At 35.7% G+C, this 18,371-nt stretch overlaps 1 long non-coding RNA gene across 1 annotated transcript; it reads right to left on the reverse strand.

Moving 5' to 3' along the window:
* Positions 1 to 1,721: 1,721 nt before the first annotated feature.
* On the reverse strand, positions 1,722 to 10,008 carry LOC109379458 (uncharacterized). Its single transcript, XR_002123208.1, has 3 exons — positions 9,913 to 10,008; positions 2,579 to 2,650; positions 1,722 to 1,804 (listed from the first exon to the last, which is right to left on the reverse strand). It is a non-coding gene; the product is annotated as an uncharacterized LOC109379458 (long non-coding RNA).
* Between the last annotated feature and the right edge of the window lie 8,363 nt (positions 10,009 to 18,371).

Raw genomic sequence — 18,371 nt, forward strand, 5'->3', positions numbered from 1 at the left:
TTCCTAACAGAGTGAAGGGATTACATTACTTCATTACTCTTTTTTTCAAAAATGGCAATAGCTTCTCCTGAAATTGTACAGAATCTATGTTACAGTGATTTTCTTGGACTGATTTTTAGTTTTGTAGTTTTGTTGTAGATGACCTTATTTTTTGTGTCTTTGCAAACCTAAGTCAAAACGTCAAATTGTAGATATATTTACATTGTTGGGAATTTTCTAGCATAAAATCTCGCTAAAAGTGAAAGCAATTCAAGAGTTACATAATGTCTTTTTTATGTCCAGTGTCCAATCTAGTAACACAAGGATAGAAAATGATTTTGGGTTTGGAAAATTAAAATATATAAAGTTAGAAAGTGAAGATTACGCTTTTGTAAAGTTTGGAGGAGAAAATGAGGAGAAAAAATTAATAACGAGAGAGACCCCAGAGTTAAGGGACATTTAATTAGAATAAGAGAGATTTAAGCATCCTTATATGCTTATGAGAAGGAACCACTAGAAAGGGTGAGTAGAAGATGGGGGTAGAGCCCTGAAAAGTGGAGTCAAGTTCAGCAAAATGGGGAGATTATAGCATCAAAGGGTAAGGTGGATGGATACATTTTATGACTTGAGGGAAAATACTTTTAAGACTGGTCTAGATATAGATAGCCTACAGGTGGGAGAACATGTTTTAATGAGAGTTTACAAAACACTTGTGATGGCAGGCACAGTTTTCTCAATAAATCAAAGTCACTAGCTGACAGGAAGAAGAGGTTGATCAGGTAATGTGACATATATAACAAATGTTTAAATCATTCATTGAAAAGATTGAGATGGAAAAGATGTTAAACACTGCGGGCATGTTACAACAACTGGTTAAATTGGGGACCATATTTTTGTCATGGTTGATATCCACGTTTATGTGATTATTCTTGGTAGGTTCACCTGCCTGGATATGGGAGCAGAGAAAGTAGATTATGGCCACAATCCAGGATTAGGATTTTGCAAGTAGTAGATAAATAAACACACACAAGAATCAAGCAAATTGATAAAATAGTAATTCAGAGTAATTCAGAAAACCAGCTGGGGGAAATAGACAAGAAGAGGGACCCAAGGACTGGGCAATGCCACAGGGATCAAGAAAATGGGCACCGTTAGCACAAATAGTAGGATCTGTTAAATTTAGGTAGTATGTGAGAAGCTAGGAAGGCGAAGAATACAATACTGGGAATGCTGGCATTCAAGAAATAGGCAAGTGTGTTTTTTGTTCTAATTGGCGGTATTAGAGGAAAAAGTTTTAAACTTTAAAAAGAGCTATAAAATACAAAGTCTGAGGAGTGCATCTAGATATACCTTCTAAAAGTTTTGCAATAGAGATTTTGAAACAATTGCATGTTAGAATCTGAGGGATCTTAAAATCACTTTCTGTCCAATTCTCTCAATAAAACTATTCAGTCCCTGAAAAAACCTTTAAGGGGTCATAACTACATGAGAAAGTCACCATCAAGACACGTGCTTGAAGTAAAGTGATTTGTTCTTTGACCAGAGTTGTTTTCAGTGCTTCCTTGGAACTTCTCCCAAAACACAAGAAATAAAAATGTGAACACCCAACATCTAACCCCTTGCACTCACCTTTGAAAAAAAGTTCATGATGCCATCAAGGCAGAATACAGTGAGTCTGCAGAAGTCCTGAGAGCGTGGCACTTCCAGCACTCACAAGCAAAGGAGACAATGGTAAGTGAGCAGGAAGTTAGCAGGCTCTCCAGGGGACACTTCTGATAACTTCTATTATAAATGTCTATAGGCTGGCACATCCTGAAAGTATTACCTTGTATAATTATAATAATTCCAAAGGAAAAAAAGAGTAAGATTCCTTAACAATAAAAACACCATCATGAAATTCTCACCATCCCCACCAGGTAAAATCAAAGCTTCATATCATGGATTCAGTTCCATTTGAGAAATATTTACTGAGGCAACACTATATTTTAGACACTGAAGAAAGTGTTGGGAGGTATACAAAGTTTTTTTAAAAAAAGGAATGTGCTCTAATCACAATAATCTCGGGCTCTAACATATAACAAATGGCAATAAATATCTCAGGAAGTGAATCATAAAAAAGGGCTCACTTAGGAAAACATACATACACACTGTGAGGAAACATTATTTTCCCTCTTGCCAGTATTCCTAAAAGGGACTTGGCAGACCAACGCAGTAACAGGTGTGGGAAGCTCAAATAATGAAATGCTTATACATAAATTGATGTGTAAGTTTTATCACTCTTTCAAAGGCACACGATCAAAACCATATTTTCAAAGACCCAAGTAAAGACACCCCCCCTCTCTCTTTGTATTTCCCCTTAATAATGTAGTCCTGGCTGGATTTTAAGAATAATCACCATCATAGTTAGAATTTTTAGTAGCAATATATAGTACAAGAGATAAGTTACACAATCATGATTCTCTTTTTCCACCTCTTTCTATTATATTACCATCTCATCTTAACAAGACTACAAGATGTGTGTGCATGCACACACCCATTCACACACACAAACACCATCACCTTCACTTGCTTTACCTTTCTTCATAGCAATTAGTAGTACCTGAAATGATCCATACGGCTAGAGCTCTTATTTTTCTTATTTACTGCTGGACTTTCAGAACCTATAAGAGAACTGGCACGTTGATATGAATGAATGAATAAATAAAAACACCTAACTCAGTGTTCCACAAAGACAATATATATAAAAACATACTGAACTTAAATTACTATACTGCTACCCTTAATATTTATTACCCATAACTTTGTTTTCCTTTTGTTCTTACTTCTTCCTACATGGAGGTTTTAGAGCTTACATTTCCTGAAGATAGACCACAAAGAAATAATTGACAAATAATAATTTAGACCTGGAGACATAACTTGAGAGTCACGTGCAGACACATAACAGATAGCTGCTTGTGTGATTTTTGTTATATTTTTAAAAATATTTTTACAACATAAACTTTGCCATTTAAAACATTTTAAGTATACAACTTAGTGGCATTAAGTACATTCACATTGTTGTCAACCATCACAATTATCCATCTCCAGAACATTCTCATCATTCCAAACTGAAATGTTGTCTCCATTAAATAATAATTCACCATCTCCCACCTTCCCCCACCCCTTGGTAATCACTCTTTCTACCCCTATGAATTTGACTAATCTAGGTATCTCATATAAATGGAATCATACAATATTTGTCTTTGTGTCTGACAATTCACTAAGCATAATGTTTTTTCAATGTCAATTCATGTTGTAGCATGTGTCAGTACTTCATTCTTTTTAAAGCTGAATTATATTTCATTGTATGTACATACTACATTTTGTTTCTGTTTGATAGGGAATTAGCTTGATTCACTTTTTGACTATTGTGAATAATGCTGCTGTGAACAGTGGTGTGTAAATATCTGTTTGAACCCTGCTTTTAATTCTTTTGGATACACATATACTCTCAAGTAGATTAGATATTATATACTTATAAATGATCTTGATTTTCACTTAGGTAAACTGCTAAAATATTGAAGTTGTTTGCATATGGCAAACAATAAGTTACATGTGCTAAATCCAGCACTCATTCTTTATTGCTTCTTCCGAAAGTGGAAAATTCCTACCATCACATTTAAAATTATTTTATTTGTCCATTCATTATGGAGTGCTTTATAGAGAATCATATAAAGATGCCTAAAATTACATCTGGAAGGTAACAGAAGATGAAGTTCACTAAGCCCTTTCAATTCAACTACACCCAATCCATTAGGCCTTTACTAAACACCCAACTGCTGGAGCAGGCACAGGACCAAGAGCTGAGAACAAAAAGCCAAGCAAAACACAGTCTCTGTTATTTACCTTTCACTTATATGCACAGGACATTTATTTGCTAATACTTTGTGTTATTTACCCTTAGCATATATCTTATCAAGCATTTCAACATGTAATCACTTTGATTTTGAAAACATTCTCAATTTAAACATCCATAACAGAAAAAATTATATGTCCATAAGGCCATTTCCTCCTCTATGAATTCCTTATGATTGACCTCATCTCTATGATGAGGAATAAAAATTTCTTGGACAAGGGGATGTCTAGCCAAAAGGTGTGAACTCTGGTTTTGATTGTTGAGGATAACAGTAAGCACAAAAATGTGATTGGCTGGTGTGCTGCCCTATTAAAAACGAAGAATCCCATTAGCTATCAGGTATCCCCACTCTTCTGTCTTCTCACAGGTACACATTGCCCTGGAAACAGGGAGATGTTTTTCTGTGCCTGTGCTCTGTCCCTAGTCAACAGTTTTTCTGAGCCCAGCAGAAATGTCTGCAAGCAGTTGAAATGCAGAAATGGAATGTTGGGAGGAAAACAAGGTTAATTATTGATTCTGCTGGCCTAAATTTGGAAGGTGGAGTCAAGAGAATGAATGAGCTCGCCAAGGGAGAGATGCAAATGGACTTAAAACAGAATAAGTAAGGGAATGTTAACAAAACAGGATCCAGGAATGGGAAGAAAGTAGAAAGAGTCAACAAAATATGAAAACTGGAAAAATAACTCACCAGAAAACTGAAGGAAAAGAGTTTTATGAAGGAGGTACAAGGCTAGAATCTCAAATTCATAAACAGGTCAAGGAGATATGGACAGAAAAAAAAGTATATTTGCTTTTATCACAGTTGTTGATCTTTATTGTGTATAACTAGTACAAATGTTTAGAACACTTATCCAATAAATTCTGCTAAATTCACTAATGTTAATAGTGTATGAGAAACAAGCCCTGTCAGGAAAAACTGAAATTTTCTGTTCTTTGGCACACTAGTAATTTTATGCTTTGCACAAAAGTGGAATTCTGTACAAGTACAAATTACAACTTTGTGCTTGCTGCTATTTTTTTTTTACTATAAGCACTAATCATTTTGTAGAGACAATTACATGCATTGACAGAAAGATTACAATCTTTTTTACCCACTAATTTGTTTTTTGACCTGCTGAAAGGCAAAAGTAGCTAACAGTCTTTTTATCTACAAAAACATCTGAAGTATAAGCTGCCATATATGCTACATTCAATGGATTGAACTAATGGAATCTCGGACAAAATAACAATTTCTTCTGTTATTTTTTCTTTTCATTCTGAGTTTCTATTTATGAAAAACAATGAAGATTGGTTCAATGTGCTAAATATTTGCAGAGATAAAATGGCAGGGCCATGAAAACTACAAAGGTTTTGAGTTACTCATGAATAAAAACACCACTGAACAAGGAGAGGAAATGAGTAATGAAGAAGAAAGAATAGCAGGCAAGAAATTGTTGACAGAGCAGTCTCTGCAGCCCTTCTCTATCCGTAGTGAATCAGACCACTGGTAATAAATATTTCTGAAGTATTTTTAGGTATGTATACATATATATATTGAACTACCATCATAAGCCGTTTTATCTTTTGCCTAATGTATATAAACTTAATTGATGATAGGAATTTTCCACTTTTAGGAAAAAGCAGTGAATGAGCATGTGATTTGCTCATAAATTTTATTGTTTCTCATATTCCAAATTAACATATTGCTTTCCATAGAAAATGTATCAAGTATATTAGGAAACATTTTTTTTAATGTACATTTTTTTTAAGAAATGTTGACAATGATTTTCTTAGCTTGGTTAAATGAGTGAAAATTCTCCTGTGGAAGTCACTCCTACAAGAAGACTCCAGTCTGTGTGTTACAGAATTAGGGAAAAATTACAGTGTATTTGTGCTCCACATGAAGAGTTTTGATTGCTGAAACCCAGAAAGGCGCTCTAACGGTAGAAAAATTTGAGAATGGTTCACAGTTGATATCACAAAGTCTTAACCTGCAACCTCCAAAGCCCCTTCTGAACATCGATATTATGCCTCGTCATAAAGCTGGCCCAACGTGACATATGCATAATATTCTTTCACACACTCACATATATGGAGTTTTTACTAACTTATAAATGGATACGATGTGGTTTGTCCTATCTGTCTTCTATGTGAATATTTTGTGTATGTATACAGATAAGGAAAATCAGGATTCAGATAATTAAGAACCCTGTTAAAGGAAGATATGATCAATTCACAAATGTAAGGCTCATTAACCAGTTTTCATTCTACTCTACCCAACAATTACAGGTTATACAAACATTGCTTTTCTTTCTCTCTCCCAATGGCTTTTTTTTATTTTAAAATTTTCCTTTTAAGAATCTATGTATTTCATTTGTTATGCAACCTCACTCCAATTGCCAGGGATAATTGAAGATTAACTATAGCCTGGAATTTTATGCATCATGCAGTTAGCCCAATCAAGAAAAGGAGTCAGACACCATTATTTCTATCCACTAACCAGACAGTAAGAATTCTTAGTTAACTGTCACAAAACTATAACCAAACTCAGAGAAAGAAATTTAAGCAACAAGGGAAACTTTTCCTATCTTCAAATCTTTACATTTTAAAGCAAAATGTCTCACAATTATACAATATTTATAAATGACATTTGTGTACATAAAATAAAAATGTTTTAAGTACTTTCAGACAACTTGTTTTCCTAGTAAATCGAAACATTTATTTGACAAGCAGAAGCTGTACTTTTTTAGAATGTCTTTTGAATACATTTTTCCTTCACGGTTCTTAACCACGGAGGCAGTTCAGCTGGCTGAGAAAAGAGCATCGTTGGGCTTTTTGTGCACCAGTCATTGTAGGTCATCTAAACACTGCTCAAGTGGCAGTTCAGAATTCCCCACTGAAGAGAGCTTGGGAGGTTAATTCTGTCATTACTGCGTTGACATGAGGCATGTTGCAGCCTTCAGCGCAAAATGTTACTTGTAATCTTTTAATACCAAATTAGGTCAATATTTTATCAAGTTAATCTAACATGAAGATTAATTGCATTAGTTACACACACATATACGCATGCAGGTTATTTGTTTTAGAGACACTTTTAATCAAAGAGCAAACCCTTGGTTACAATAGGCAATTTTTAAAAATCATCCTTCCTCCAACAGTATTTATCTTTATAAAAGAGACATTTATTCTTTTCATTGATCGTTAGTCAAGACTGATGCAAAAGAAAGGATAATGGTCTTATAATTACTAAAACGACGATCATTTAGAAAAGCCATTTATGAGGATAAAATGACTTCTGATTGAAATGTTTTTAATAAAGTATTTTATTCTTTGGCTTCTTATTTCAATTTAATTATACTTGTTTTCTTAAAATGCATGATTAGCCCTGCAAAGAAAGTCAATAGTTTTTTTTGTGTGTTTACATCTTTATACCTCTAGGCTTGTTTAAAAATATTGTAGCAAAGAATATGAACCAGAGGGTTTTCAAAAAAATTATTGTATGTTGTTTTTCTATTTTTTCAGTTATGAAAATTGGGATCAAGCACATCTTCCTTTTTCCTTTTCTTATTTATTTATTTTTTTTAATAAAGAGTAGAGTTTAGGGAGCAGGAAGGTGGAAACATATTGATCCAAGTGGCATAAATCTGCTAACAGAAGTCATTAGAGTGGACAAATGCCTTTCTCCCTGAGTTTCTTAGATAAGAACTATCTGGTAGTTTAAAATTCCCAGGCATCATTTTGGGTAGTATATTACAGCCTCCCCCCACACCCCCTGCCCCAGATGGCGGTACAGAGTTCATGCCCTGTTTCATCAAATATCCAATGACATTCTCCAAGGGTCACGCTAATTATGGTGATTTCACAGCCAATGTTTGAGAATATTGCATCTCAAAATTTTAGTTCATGTCTTCAAATATTGGTTTTCTCATATTCTTTGTTAGTGAAAAAAAAGGTAGGTAAAAGGATCTAGAAATATTTTCATATGACTAGCCTTTTGAATTAATTAACAGATCAATATCAAATCTTTCATGTGAAGAATAAATCAACAACAATCTCAGTAGCAGACACTTCTAATAAAAGGATGTTTGACTGAATTTGGAAACAGAGTTTACAGTCCTGAATGTCAACCTTACAGTTATTATGAAGTTCAGACAAGCTATACTAAAGAATTTCATTTTCCTATTTCTAGCAATATAATATTCTTCTCATAATAAATATTAAGAAAAAGATACATTCAACTTGCTAAAAATCAGTGAAGTACATGATAAACATAAAATGAAAAGAAATATTTTCAGGAAAAGGTACTATGAAAACTCCCAAATGAAACTAAAAAATAGTTTAAGGTCCAAGTTTCAATTTTTATTTTTTTTTACTTTGTTCTTAAATTCTAAAAATCTTACATGTCCCGCATGTCAATTCAGCCAACAGAGAGGAATAAAGAAAAGTTAAGCTGCTTCTTCCTTCCCTCTCATTTCATCTATCAAAAGCACCTAATATTAAAAATTTAGTGTATAGCCTTCTCACTTCTTTCCCTGTTAATCTAAATATAATTTTATAAACATGTACATTTAACTTATAGGCTTCTTCTAATTTCTAACTTAAAAATGTACAAATATGAGAACAGATTGTCTTCAAGTTTTAAAAATATGAAAATATGCATTGTTTTTAGTCCAATATTCCATATTTTAAGTTAATAACACCTCATAAACATACTCCTCTCATCAAAACATATGGATCTAATACATTTTTTAACAACCCAATTAGAAACTGCCCACACCTGAAAATATACTGCCTAATCACTATTAAATTAATTGCTAATATCTTACTGCAAACTTATATTATGTAGGCCTGTCACATACCAGCTTTGTGTTGTATTCACCAAAAAGTGCAAGATAGAGTTCCTGACAATATATTTTAATCTAATTTAAAAGAGGAAAAAAGACAAAACAGAAAACAACATCATTATCATTGATGTGGTCTGGTGATTTAGAAGTTGGACAGATCTGGTTGGGAACTAGAAAGGCTCCATTATCTACAAGCTGGGTAACCTCTGGAAAGTTTCCTAGTTTCACTATGCCTCAATTTTCTTATCTGTAAAGACCTTGTTGAATGAATAAATGAGTTAAGGAAAACAAAGCACTTAGTGAATGGCCTGATACTTGATAATTGTTTGATAAAATTTAGCTAATATTTTTGTCACCATTATTTAGATAACCCATAAGAAAGAGCTAAGTTGTGAGATAAAGGTGAGAACTCCAAACCTGTGAACTGTAGTGTATAAACTGAAGACATCTGGGAAACCTTCCTAAAGATGAGCTGTGAAGTGGCCGACTAGTCACGTGTGAGTAATATTTCAGAGGATTAACCTCACTGCCCACGGGCTTCATGATCACTGTAAGGAGGGGAGGCTGAGAATGTGTGGGTCGCGCAGGTGAGGATGGGATGCAGGGGATGGAGGCACGCATGTGCAGCTCAGATTTTGTATAAACTCATCGATAAGTCTAGATTGTTGATCACAGGTAGATGGGATTTTACAGGTGGAAAGGATTTTATGACTCCTCTAGTTTTATTTTGCCTGGAAGGAAATGGAGACTAGACGACACAACCAAAGTCACCCTGATGGCAGTGGCCCAGCCAGGACCAGGGTCTAGTCTCCTGTCTCTCAGTTCATCTCCCTCTGTTCTGTTCTGCCTGCCATATGGAGGGACTAACATGATAACAGCAAAGTTTTAGTAAGATTGGTTTAGCAGCGTGAAGGCTGAAATAAAAGAGGAAAGCTTGGGGAGGGAGGTGAGAAGAGGCCATAGTTGTAATTCAATCAATAGGTGATGAGGCCTCAGTTGAGGAAATAGGAGTGGTAGGAAAAGGAAAGAACAATCCAAAATTATATGCAAATCATGAGATGGAAAAGTCAGCGAATCTTCAATATGGCTCAACCTTATGGAACTAAACATTGTTTTATAATGTCTTGTCTTAAAAAACAAACAAACAAAAAACAAAACTGCTGTCACATCAGAAAGTTAAGCAAAACTTTCTATGCCACTGCTACTTGTCCGTACCTTATGCACATGCCAATGACTCACCATTACCCCTCACACCAGCTGTGTAGGCCGGTTCATCTCCACTCCATCCAGCAGCTCCATTTCCATCTGGCATTTAAATGAGCATGGCATTGAAAAATACGTGAGAATTGGAGAATTTTAACTTCCACAGAATTTTATTTCAGTTTTTCCCCTCTGAATAGTCATTGCAGTTATATGTATATTTGAAACTAAGAAGATATCTTGAAGCAAACTATTTTTTTTTTGCCCACTGAAAGAGAAGTAACATTTTAATAGCAGACTCAAAAATCACAGAATGAGTCTGCAAAGGCACAGCTATTAATTCCCATTAAGCACATGTAGTAAAGGGAATTTACAGGATGTTGACACTGTTCATAATCAAGACAGCTTAAGCGTTAAGCTCTTTAGTAGATAAAATTCTAAGGAAAACCTTCCCCCACAATCCTGCCCGCCCTGCTGTACACACACCTTCTCCCAATTATTGAAACAATAACCTAGGCACTGCTGTGAAGAGATTTTGTGAGTGTAATTAAGGTCCCAGGTCAACTGACCTTAAAACAGGGAGATTATCTGGATGGGCCTATCCTAATCACATGAGCCTTTGAAAAGCAGCAAGTTTTCTCCAGCTGGTTGCAGAAGAGATCAGACTTTCAGAGCACAAGACGGATCCAATCTGCCACTGCTGGCTGGAAGATGAAGGGAACATCTAGTAGGATACCCAGGCAGCCTCTCGGAGCTAAGAGTGGGTCCCAGATGAAAGACAGCAAGAAAACAGGGACCTGAGTCCTACAAAGGTGAGAAACTGAATTCTTCCAATAGTCCCTGAGTTTAGAAAGTGACCCTGAGGCCCAGATGAAAACTGCAACCCCAGTCAACTCTTGATTCTGGCCTGGTTAGGCCCTGAGCAAAGAATCCAACACCTCCATACATCCAACTTACGTAACTATGAGTTAATAAGCTGGTGTGGTTTTCAGTTTGCTAAATTGTAGGTAATGTTACACAGTAATGGAATTCTAATATGGATTTCAATAATTTATTTTTGAGCTTTTCCAGGTGCCTAGCCTCACATTAAGCAGGTAACCAGCCCCAAGAGTCCTGCTTTCTATTTTGAACAACATATAACTTGAAAACTGCACTTCATAATTTATTTTACTCAGAAGTATACATTACTGTTGTTAGTGTTATGTAGAAGTAAATTCATCAAGAGACTGGAAAATTGGGAGATTCAAATTTTAGAATTTCAGTGATAAAGTGGGACCTTTGTTAAAGATAATCTGTTAAAGAGAATATTAGAAGCAGGAGGCAGAAAAGTAATAAGGTGAAGAATATACTGAAATGCATTTGTAGTTCTTATGTATGATGAAAATCATCTGTTCGGAAATATACATGAATAGGTACATAAAGGTATGCATCTCAGTTATTTGGCCAATATGAGCTCTCTTTAAAAATAGAATTATGATAGAACTAGTGATGGCAGACCCAGTAACAATTTTCATGCCTCTAATTTCTAAAGCATTATTGTCCACATTGATTGTTTAGTTGGCTATGTGTTTCTGGGATAATCAATGTATCTTTTCTAAGACACATGTATGGAATCTCTTCTCTAGGCAGTGCATATATTAGGCAAGTGAGTCATTTTTCTACAATGCCACATCTACCTATTCATTAAATCTACTCACTTCCCTTTGGCAAGTTTTTGGGAGTATTTAATTATTTTAACAAGGAAATGAAGTTTCTTAGGGGCATTAAGATATAATATAATCAGCTAGAAAATGTCCAGAACCCTCAGCATCAGCAATTTGTTTTAACTGTAGCTATTTAAATTAGTCTAATTAACATATAAACACTCAAGGGAGGAACTCAAGGTCATAACCCATTTCTTTTTTATTTTGACCATGGTATATTTATGCATTTAGCAAAAGAGTTAATTTTGAATGAATATGCAATTCTGATGCATTTTTCCTCTAACAATTTATTTTGAAATATTCAAACTTACAGAAAAAAAAAAGCAAGACTAGTAAACACCCATACCATTTACCTGGATTTACCAATTGCTAACATTTCATCATATTTGCATGCTCTCTCTCACTGCATATGTGTTGTACATTTGTACATATATACACATACTCTTTGTAACTATACATGTGTGATTGCATGTATTACATACACACACACACACACACACGCATATCTATGTATGTAGCTGAATATTTAGGAATTAGGAATTAGGAATATTTAGGAATTTGTTAGATGCACATTCATAATTTTGTTCCTAAGGCTAGTTCTTACTAAATGGAATGAGTAAAATAATACTTTTTACTTTTCTCTTAATACTTAAATACATTGCCTTTCTCATGAGAATTTAACAAAGTTAATAAATATGTTTATACATGAAAGGCAATTATAGGTCTTTTTCCCAATTATCATAAAATTAGATCACATTTTATTATGATTTCACTCATGTTGATAATTGGCCTCCCTGCCGGCAGTCTTGTTTCCACCCACCCACCCCCTGAAGCATGTTCTCCACTCAGCAGCCGAGGGTCCTATAGAACTGGAATCAGATCATGGTATCACCTGCTAGAACCTTCCATGATTTCCCATCTTACTCAGACTTAAGCCTGTGCTCTCTATTAGACTACAGGAACTTGCACTGACTCCCTGCACCCCTTTAACTTTATCTTCTGGGGTTCCTAAAGGGCCAGGACAGCCCACCCCCGTCAGGGCCTCTGCACCTGCAACTGCCTGTGCCTGAAACATTCTGCCTTCAATATCCTCATGGCTTGCTTCTTCTGCCCTTTTGGATCTTGACTTAAATAGTATCTTCTCATGGCGTCTTTTCCTAGCCAACCTTTTTAAAACTGTAAAAAAACAAAAACACACAACATGTATACAAGCACTTCCTATCCCCTTTCTTGCTTAAGTTTTACCATAAGCACTTACCAAAATCCAGTATACCCTGTCTTTTACTTATTTACCCACATGTAGGCTTCAAAAAAATAGGGATATTAGTCTATTTTCTTTACTACTATATTACTAGTCTTATAATGGTGCCAGGCACAATGGAGGTGATATATGTATATATATTTCATTACCTAGTAACATATATTAGTTATATATCTGTATATATTAGTTAATAAATGATACAAATACATATGCAGCAAACAATCAAGTAATATAATTCAATAGTCTGCATATATTACTTAGTTTCTTTAAGGCCCCTACTAACAATATGCCTCCAATTTATAAGCATTTTGTGCTTTTCCAGTATCTTTCACACATGTGAGCTTATTGACTGTATTAGTGATCTGCTGCATAACAAATTTTCTCAAAACTTAGTGACTAAAAACAAGAAATGTTTATCATCTTAGTCTCTGTAATGAGGGATGTAGGTGCGCAGCTTAGTTGGTACCTCTGGTTCCACATCTCCCCTGAGGTTGCAGTCAAGTTGTCAGCTGAGCCTCTAGTCATCTAAGCCTTGTCAGAAGCTGGGTATCTACTTTCAGGTTCATGCATGTCGTTGCTGGCTGGTTTTGGATCATCACCACATGGGCCTCTCAATAAACCTCCTGAGTGTGTCCTTATGACATGGAAGCTGGTACTCCAAGAAAGAGAGCTAGAAAGGGCTTCAGGACAGAAGCCACTGTCTTTTATTATTATACCTGGTCTCAGAAGTAACATCTGAGCCCATATTCCAGGAGAGAGGAATGCACAGGGTGTGACTGCCAGAGACAAGGATCACTGGCGTTATCAAATGGCTGCATTTTGGACCATTTTACAAATATAGAAGCTGAAACTTAGAGGTGTCAACTTTTCCCAATTTACACAGTTAAAAGTAAGACAGAATGGTTCTGGTTTCCTGCTCAGCATCCTTTGAGGATCACTGATAAATTTTAATATTATAATTATTTTCAAATGTCAAAAGACACAATTTTGCATCACTGTGGGCCAGACACTCCATAAATCAGTGGTTCTCAACCTGTGGGTCATGTCCCCTTTGGGGGTCGAACGACCCTTTCACAGGGGTCGCCTAAGACCATTGGAAAACAAAAAGATATTTACATTAAAATTCATAACAGTAGCAAAATGACAGTTATAGAGTAGCAACGAAAATCATTTTATGGTTGGGGGTCACCACAACATGAGGAACTGTATTAAGGGGTTGAGGCATTAGGAAGGTTCAGAACCGCTGCCTTAATTGCTTATATGTCATTACATTTAATCCATAAAACAGCCCTACAAGGTAGGCTTATTATACAAATTTTGCAGCTGAGAAAAGTGAGGTCTAGAGAATTACAGTAACTTTCTCAGGGTCATACAGACCAAGTGTCAAGGTTAGCATTCAAACACAGCAGTCTGGCTGGAGAAGCTGGCTCCATCATCCATACTCTATACCACATGCCTCTTAGACATAGAAAACTAAAGCCCTTGACTGTGTTCAATTCATCGACACTCGTGTAACTTGTCTTTTTCAACTTAAAACAAGAAAGGCGTGGTGGTATATTAAAATTTGTCTGGGAAGGAAACTTTCATAAAACAGGCAAAACTACCTCAGATTAAAATCATACCCATGATATGTACTGACCTGCAGGGAGAAGACAATTGAACTAGCTTGCATCTGTGTTTGGTTCTGGGCTAGATAGAATGTCTCTTTGCTGGCTCTGCTGTTCTCAGGTGAATATTGCTTCCGCCTTTCAAGGGAATGAGAAAGCCACACACAGATTGCCATCCAGTGCATGGGAAATACCTCTCCTCTTCTCTCTAGCTCATAAAAGTTCCTCTGCCAAAAGGCAATAAGTCACTTCTGAGAATGCGTTTTATGAAGGATGATTGCCCTTCTTGAGTGGTGCCGCACTTGAGGCGGGCATACAGTAATCCCCAGAAATGTACTGTCTGGAGTGTCTTATTGCTTAATGAGAGCTGGCACTGGGCCACTGCTTCTCAGCCTTAACCCAGTGCAAGAGCACTGGAGGGAGGCACGGGCATGAGAAGGGCTATTTCAGGGGGCTATAAAGTAATGGCACACTGCTAGTCTGCAGAGCACAAAGCCAAACACTCCTACTACCACAATAAAATGTCAAATGCCTGGCTTTATTGCAGTCAGAGAGCAAATCCATCACTGTGCCCATGCTCAGGGTTTAAATATGTTCTCTAAAAGACTTTACAATCCTTGCTCACAGGACCATTATAACAATAAACATAACTTCCCCCAAAAGAATTCATTGCCCAGAAAGAAGAAGCCATCATTTTAATTACGTAAACACATTCTCTTACTTCCTTAAATAGCCTATCATCTTTTTTTAGTAGTGCTACATTTTATCAAAGAGCAAATGATTATCTATACCAACTAAATGATAACATTCTGCATCTCCAGCTGTTGCTCCCCCAGCTTCCACATCTGCTCAAGAGGCTTCCAGCGAAGTTTCACAAACATCAACAATTTAACATGTATAACAAATTTTACTTTTTCATAATCCCCACATGAGTAACTTTCTGTTTCAGCATTGAGACAGTCTAGCTGGAGGCCACAGCGCCCTAATGACTAGATCCTTTGTTCTTTCCTCAATAATTGGTTCCTGCTTTGTCTTCTCCATTTCTTGTAGCAGAGTTTCCTCCTTGTAATCTAAACCCCTTCTGGAACCAAAGTTTTTGCCCCCTAATCCTGCCTTTCCATGAGTTGGTCTTAAACAACTACTCTTGGTCCTCATTGATGTTGACTGCCTATCTGTGCAGAACTCCATCAATTACCTATCTTAAACTTTATTCAATAGACATCATGAGTCTCAGACTAAATTTGATTATTCTGCCAATGGCACTTGCATCTCCCCTTTTCCTTTCTCATGTTGAACATCTTTAATTTTTAGATGACTAGTTATAGATTGCTAGACCAATGGTGTCAGCCTAAAAACAACTGACATTTTCCCACTTTCATATTCAGCTCCCTACAGTCTCACCAGGTATGTCTGGTTTCTTACTCAGGCCTTTTCTTGGCTGACCCTTGCTACCACCATCCAAGACTAAGTCATGGTCAATGGATAGGCAACAACAAGGTACTCTGATAGTCAGAACAATTGATGGGTTCAGGTAAAAGTAATGGAAAAGTTCACCAATATTGCATAAAATCCCATTGTAAAAACACAGGTAAGAGAAAGCATCAGCTGGAAACTGTGTTTTATAGACTGCTATGAGGTCAGGTTAAAAAAAAATAATTCAGTGCTCAAGCTTTTTAAAAAATGTGAATTCAGTCTTAAATTGCTAAAAGGAAGGTAGCTGGGCTTCAGACCTCTCTTTAATTTTTATTATTTATGAAGAGAATATGGGAGGAAAACTATAGGTGGATCTCAGAGCATCAATGAAGAACAAGGCAAGCTCCTGAACTTGAACTCTTCCTCACCAAAGAATTTCAATTTTTCCATGAACAAATCTTTATTTTTACAATGAAAGTAGATGGAAAACAGTGTATTGTTATCCTATATAAATAATTATTCACAATCATGGATACCTCTATTTTTTCAGTCTTCTTTCATCTATATTATTTCAGACACGCTGGGGACTCTTTATTCAAAGTTTAACTTTGAACTTAGAATTCAGTGTTCACAATGCTGATATTCAGAAATACTACAAACCTCCATAGGCATTTCTTTTTTCCTTTAATCAGTGTATATTTTCCACCATGTTGACCTGGACTAACAATTGACATCAGTCTTGACAGGGTTGCAGCAGCAGGTGACAGGGTCTCCTGGTGGAGAGAAGCGAAGAGCAATTGATGCCATAGGCTAAGTTACCTCATTACTAATATCTGCCTAAGGAGGATCAAAGTTAGATTTATGCACTGAGAAATCAAGTAATCATTGATGTTCTAAGCAAGCGTCTCCAAAGCTTGGATTTTACTGGATCATACGAAATGAAGGAGCAGAAACAGATGTGTCTTTCCGCAGAGTTATAGTACAGAAATAAACTATGTGTAATGCATATGTCCCTGATTACACTACGATGCCTTTCCTTTTCACATATATCTAAAATACGCCATTTATTTCAGTGTTCATGTATTGCTTGATGTTCTGTCATCTTGAAACAGAATTATAACTTGTTCCTATAAATGTCATCATGAAACAGAATTATAACTTGTTTGTTTAGATAACTTTTGTTTATCTCCTTGAGTTATTCCAGTGCTGAGACTCATACACTCTCTTAGCTCTATCCAAACATGTAGTCAAGAAACGCTCTGATGAAGTATCTTTTTTCTTGTTAATTTAGTACAAAACACTGTTTTCTCCCTTTGGCACCTTCTTTACAATCTCCTAATTTTATGATCACTTCATATTTTGAGTATTTAAAAGCCTTGCAACATAATACTTTTTCACTGAATAAGTCATGCATGTGCATCTAACTATAAATGAGAAACACTCTTATTGCTCCTTATTTTTAGGTATAAGTTTAGGGTTTATCACTGACTCAGTAAATGAAAACTTTTACTTTAAAATAAGAGCCAAAATACTCAACAATATAGAATGGAAATATTGTATTGTAGTCCCTGACACAGAGCACTGTCTTTAGTTTTGAGACCTGAGGAAGACTGCATCTTTGTTTTGAACATCCCTCTATATTCATTTTTAACCAGTCTGCAAGTTGGAGGAGGCTATTTGCAGCTCTAGTAATTAGAGTAAAAATTTTAAATCCCATTCTATAATAATGTAAACCTAATCCTCTCTTATTCCTATTAATTCCATAGCCTATGTACACATAAAAAATTTCCTTTTACATTTCTTTCCTTCACTCCCATCCCTACATTCCTTCCTTCTTTTCTTCTCATTTTGATTAAGTTCTCATGTAGACAAATGTATCTAAGGATCACATGACTTTCTGGTTTATACCCTGGTATCTAGGAAGTACTGATGTGATAAACTGAAGTGGGCCATTATTTGCATTCTTCCTTGATTGATGGGATTATTGGGTTGCTTGCATGCTCTTTACTTATTCAACATCCAAAAAGTCAACCACTATGAAAAGATGTATTTAATTAGATGTCAGCGAAATTAAATGTGTAAGCTGAACTCACACAGCCATAATTGTTTAGACAACTATTGTCTTCAGGCAACAATATGCTGCTACATGTTCTTTATTACATTACTACTTGAAGACAAAAATACCGCTAAGTATGGGATTTCCATCCAGAGAAGCCATAAATTAACGTGCTTTTTTACTTAAGAAGCTAATGGAAGAAAAATTGTCTCAATCTCTTGATTTATTTTTTCTTTCTTACTGCCCTTCACAGTTAAAACTGACCACCAGTTGTTTTTGTTTTCATAGTAGCACCATATCCTCACACCATTTCTCCAGCCATATTAACATTTTTGGGGATGATTTACCCAAAAGAACATAAGGTAAAGTACATTTAGTTCTGTCTTCCTTCTTTACTTATTTACTTTTTTATCTTTTTGAGATAGTGTTTTTTT

This window comes from Hipposideros armiger, unplaced genomic scaffold, assembly GCF_001890085.2.
Source record: "Hipposideros armiger isolate ML-2016 unplaced genomic scaffold, ASM189008v1 scaffold_26, whole genome shotgun sequence".
NCBI classification, from domain to species: Eukaryota; Metazoa; Chordata; class Mammalia; order Chiroptera; family Hipposideridae; genus Hipposideros; species Hipposideros armiger.